Below are 6122 nucleotides of genomic sequence, written 5' to 3'. Positions count from 1 at the left end.
ATCACATGATATTTTCGTGTCTTGGGTAGCAGTGATGTGTTGCTAGATACCACTCACTGTTTATTATGTTAAATACGTGATTTAATATAATTGCCAATGCCGCGAAAACCTACAGGGTCACACACAAAGGACGGATTGATGAGAGATAGAGTAACTAAGGAACACCGTAAGGTAAACTGCACTTAAGTGAACTATAGAACATCGTAAGGTACGGTGTACTTAAGTAGAATATGAAATATGGTAAGGTACCACGTGCTTAAGTGATTTTGGCATATTATAAGATATGGGCCACATACACTTAAGTGAGCCTTTTAGCTTGAAGCCCGCACAAGTGGTTCTATAAATAGAACCCTTGTGCAAAAGCATTTAGTGCGGTTGCATTTTCATTTTCTCTCTCTCTGTCTCTCTCTCTCTCTCTCTCTCTCTCACTCACTCACTCAAAGCCTTCATTCGTAGTAGTTAGCACTGAGATTGAAGGAATTTGTTCGTGTGGACTGAGTAGAGGCGTTGTCGTCGTTCAACGTTCGTGATCGCTCCGTAGATCTGCATCAAAGGTTTCAATTGTCACAAGAGGTAACCATTCAATCACTGATCATGCCCATTTGTAAGGATCACTAAAATAGATGACTGGCTCTATGCAGCTAGAACTGACTCCATCATGGCAGTCAGGCGGGCGATCTCCTCTTTCAGGTCTCTATTTTCTTCCTCAAGATGTTCCACGATTATGGAGTGATTGGCGCAAGTATTATACGGATGAGTCAGCTTGGCTGAAGAACAGATGAAATACCAATGAGACATCTTGCGAAAGAGAAACCTGCTTATGCAAATGATGCATGAAATGCAATGCTTGTTTATTTTTATTTTCAAGGAACTTACTATATCATTTTCATATATATATATATATATATATATATATATATATATATATATATATATATATATATATATATATATATATATATATATATATTTAACAACAATTGCAATAATTTGATATGACAATAAAACCTCTTTTCATTTATATAATTGGAAGGATTACACTGAGTACAATTTCAGAAACCAAATGAAAAAAAATACAAGAGAAAAGGAGACTAGTCATCCTAAGGATCCCTAACAACAACGTCATAAGATCTGGCTGTAGGCGCTTACTTCCTTTGAATGCGTCGAATCTCGGTCTCAAAAGAAGCCTTCATCTGAGTCTTCTCGAGGACAAGCTGACCAACAATATTCTTCCAAGCAACGGAAAGCTGAGGCATGCTAGAAGATGAAACCTCTGGCTCTCTATGTCTCTTTGTTACTCGGTTTTCAAGTAGCTCAATAAGTGAATCTTTGTCCTTAGACTCCAACTGCAACTCCTCATGCTTTTTGCTCAAAGCATGGAAACGCTCCTCCCACATATCCTTCTATTGCTTCATCTTGGCGAGTGTGTCTTCCAACTCCTTTACATCTTGGTTATGGAGAGTTAATGGACAACCACAACCATATACATAGGTCTCTCACAAGGATAAGGCATCTTCAACTCCAAAGCTCTCTTCTTCACCCAAAGAGTGTAAACTTCCAAAGCTACACAATTGCACGGACCAAGCTTGAATCTTCCTTTCCTATGCACATTATGCCATGCATGCATAATCTTCTGCTTCAAATGTTGGGGATCTTTACGCTCTTGAAATGAAAAGACCTTCTAACAAAGTGTTATTAGGTTTGTCTCTCAAGGGGAACCCAAGTTGGCGATGAGCAAAAGCAGGGTTGTAGTTAACTCCTCCTTGTGTACCAACGAGAGGCACATTAGAGAATTCTCCACAACTATCAATAATCTCAAAACTGCTCAAAAAAGGATCATACTAAACTATATCACCATTAGTGAGAGACATGAGTCTCTGAGACCACCGTAGACATTGTTTGTTCTCCACAAAAGCAGGTGTCTGAGGCAAGTGCAAAATAAACCACTTGTATAGAAGAGGAATGCAACAAACAATATTTCCACCACCCTTAGAATTTCTTAAATTCAAAGAGAAATACATATCACCCAACAAAGTAGGCATAAGATTCCCAATCAAGAATGTTCTAATGGTGTTAACACGAACAAAACCGTCAATGTTAGGGAACAAAGCTAATCCATAAATTAGCAACACAAAGATAGCTTCAAAAGCATCCACACTACCGACTTGAGCAAAGGCAGTAGCTTCCTTGATGAGGAAATCAAATGGTAACCCAAACAATCCTCCTTTCTTCACCCAATGAGCCTCTATCTCAGATTTCTTCAGGTGAAAAGCTTAAGCAATAAGATGAGATCTGGAAATCTCTTCCAATCCACTAAATGGTACTATACTAGAAATAGGTATTTGTAAGACCCCGATTTTGACACTAAGATCCCTCATGCAATTTCATCAAAAGCATTAGCATTGGGATCATACCTTGGCATTATCTTTATCCCCCCTTCATTGGGTTTGTTTTGGGAGAGATTACCAAGCACTATGTGATTGTATCATACTTATATATTACGATCTTTACTAACCAAAATACCAAAAATATGTCTTTGCATTTACTCTTTTGTAGGCAGGGCATGATTTCCATTGATCCATCAAGTTCATATCTAGGGTTTAAGACCCTCATGACAAAGATCACAACCATGAATTGATCCAAGAATGGTTATGAGCATCATATATGAGTTCCATTAATTCCTACATGTCATATTGATCAAGTTTTCTTCCAAAGTTTGAGGGTAATTTGCCTTGGAAACCCTAGTTTGATTGGGTATCTTGAGTAACTTCTCCAACAAGCTATCTCCCTAATTTATCAAATATCTCAAGGGACACTTCAAAATTAATCATATTATGCATATATGATCTACCATGAGCCTAGAAAGTCAAAATAATTGAAGGCTAGCAAGTTGATTGATGGTGGTTGGCCAGATGAATTCATCTGATCAAAACTGGGTCTACCTAAACTCTATCTCCTACAATTTTCACCATATGAAAATTATTCCAAGAGAAAAGTTACTCTAAATGACATTTAAAACAATTTTCATGTTGAGACCTAGATATAGTTTTTCTTGGAAAATCATTTTCTATGTTGAAACGTTATAGGTCATTTTGTATAAACCCTAATTTTAAAGTCAACTTCCCAAGGCCATAACTTGCTCAATTTTTATAATATGAAATATTTCCAAGTTTCACAATCAAATTCAAGATGTCTACTTCAAATTTTATGTTTGGAGTGAGAGATAATTCAACTTTTATGAGCATGTGATATGAGGTTACATTATAGGTCATTTTTGACCTATACCATTGAACAAGTGATTTTTCCAAACTTCAAAAATGCATAACTCTATCATTCCAAATCCAAATTACATGAAATTGGTAACTATCTTGAAGGTCTTTGAAATAGATACAAGTTTGATGAAGACACTTTTCTCATTTGAAGCTCACATAAAAAGTTAAGCAAGGTGGAATATTGAGATATATGGCTTGACACTTAGAATTTTTTTTGACATGTTGAAATTTCCAAACTTACACCTCAAAAATTCTCAATTTTACAAGCTTAAAATGGAAAAGTCTGCAACATGGAAGTTGTTCCTCTTGATCTAACCTTTTCGAAAAGTCCAATTTCATCCATTTTGGACAAGATTTAAATGGGCTGCGCATGGCTTGAACATTGCATCATCATTTGGCAAAAATTAAACTTCAAGCTTCCATGTACAATTTCGTAGCACTCCAATTGGATTTTAGACTTGTTCACACTCAATTATGGATCAAATGGAATGATCTCATGGGTCTGTACACGCCCATGCACACATGCATCACTCATTGCCAATTTTGGAAACTCAATTGTAAGGTGCAAATATCATGTGATTCAGCTATAAATAGAGCTCCATATGCTCAAAGTTGAGGACCCCTTGGCGCCAGCTTTGATCCCAAACACCAAACCCTTCCATTTGAGAGGATAATCCTGAGAATTTCCTTTGGAAATTGAGTTGGAATCTCACTGTTTTGAGATTCAAAACTCCAGGGATCCAAGACCTTTTGTGCATTCTAATATACTTCTGCAAGCATCCTGAGCAAGATCAAGCATAAGCCAAAGCAAGAAAAAGTGAATCCAGACCTGCATTGGAGGTATTTTCCAGAAAATTTCATCTCTTCGATTCTCTCTCAATTCCACTCAATTCTCTTGGATCTTAGGTTGTCTGAAGTCCCACCAATGTAGGCAAGAAGGTTGAGTTCCTTAGAGGTCAAATTGAAGCAACTCAGTTGATACACCTCAAAATTCAACTCCTCATATCTTTTTATATATGTGGAGTTAGTTAAAATTGAGGTCAGATTCGTGCTCTACGCCTTTTTTCTTTCAGATCATGTCCTCCTTTTTCATTTTCTTGATGGTGATGAGTGAACCAGTCCGGTGGACTTCGCCTGAGAAGGTGATCGGAGGTCCAGCGCCGGTGGTGTGCTGGACAGGTTCTGAGCCGTTGATCTCACTTGAATTTTTTTAATCTCACGCGTTGCTTGTAATTACCATTTGTGTTACGCATTGACTCGTGACTATGGTAGAAAGCGCGCTGATGGCCACTTGATTTGCCACCTCAATTAATGAGGGAGATCAAGTGGTCCACATTTTTTCTAATTATTTGAATTTCATTTTAATTGTTTTATTTTCATTAATTCATATTAATTTTAATATTGATCCATAAAATATGGGAGTTTCACCAAAAAATTTCAAATAATTTCCTCGTTCATATTCTGAGTTAAAATTATTTTCTGGATCATTATTAATATTTTTCATGATTTAATTGATTTTACATTTGTTTTTAATTATTTAAAAATACTTTTAAGTCTTTAAAAATTCTGAAATATTTTCTCCAAGGTCCTTTGACCTTGTTTGACCTATGATAAATCTCATGGTGATTTCTTTGGTGTTTTGATGAGGTTTTAGGAATTTGAGAAACCATATTTAATTTAAATGCCTTATTTTAGTGTTTTTAATTTGAATAAATGCCAAACAATTTTGTTAACCAATTATATTGACTTGTTTGAGTTTGACTCTTGTTGTTAGGCCTTGGTCAAGGTTGATTTGACTTTGTCAAGTTGATATCATTGGATTTAGGGGATTGATGGAATGTACATTCCATCTCCCAAAATGAATGAATGATATTAATTAGGTAAAAGTCCTCCTTTGACGAATTTGAGTTTTGATCCATTCCCCTTCCTCTTCATCTCATTCCCCTTCTTTATGCATTCATCTCATTTGGCCTATGATATCTCAAAGTCCTTAAGCTAGTTGATTGAAAAATTAACATGAGTATGAATGAGATTAGGCCACTTCTTTTGCATATTTCTTTTTGTGTGTGGCATGTTTCATGAGCATAGTCCATTATATTATGTTTCTAACATGCATTAACACCAAAATTCTATTGCCCGACCTCAAATAGTTGTGACTTCTACATAAGTCCAATTACGATTGCTTAACATAGCGCTAAATTTGTGACACAAAAGGCATAACATTCTAGTTAGTGAGATTGTAAGTCTCCCCTCTTTCATGGTATTGTGTGGAAACTTGGTCTTTTTTCCTTCCTTTAGAAGATGTCTTGGCTCAAGGATCCGTGCTTGTGATAAGTGGGTTGAGTGTTCTCCAAAGAATGACTTAAAATGAAAAGCAAAAGCAAAACAATACTAACTTCTAATTCATTAACAACTAACTTTTAATTTCAAGCCATTTACTTTAATGTCATTTAATTCTAGCCCTCATTCATTTGCCATTGTTCATATCATTCTAATTGTTTATGTTGATGCAATTTTCCCTTTGTCCATTTGGACCATATTGTGTGATATATCTTGTTTGTGTATACTTTGCTTGTTTTGTGGGGTCTTTGACCATTAATGTACATAATAACAACAAAAACCCTAAAAAATTCTTGTGTGGACTGTTGGCTTGATCTTGGACAAATGGACTTAGAACTTAGGCAACATTCCTATGCTAAAGGACTTGGCCAATGCCAACTTATTGTGAAATCAAGTGCTTGAAATTTGAAACTTCATCTGATACATCATTCAAGATCCTTCTGAGTTCAACTGCAACATGATCATTGTGAAGCTATTATTTTGAACCTATGACTCGTAGAATTCATCTGT

The sequence above is a fragment of the Lathyrus oleraceus genome, chromosome 6, assembly GCF_024323335.1.
Source record: "Lathyrus oleraceus cultivar Zhongwan6 chromosome 6, CAAS_Psat_ZW6_1.0, whole genome shotgun sequence".
Taxonomy (NCBI): Eukaryota; Viridiplantae; Streptophyta; class Magnoliopsida; order Fabales; family Fabaceae; genus Lathyrus; species Lathyrus oleraceus.
Note: the sequence above shows the minus strand (reverse complement) of the source record.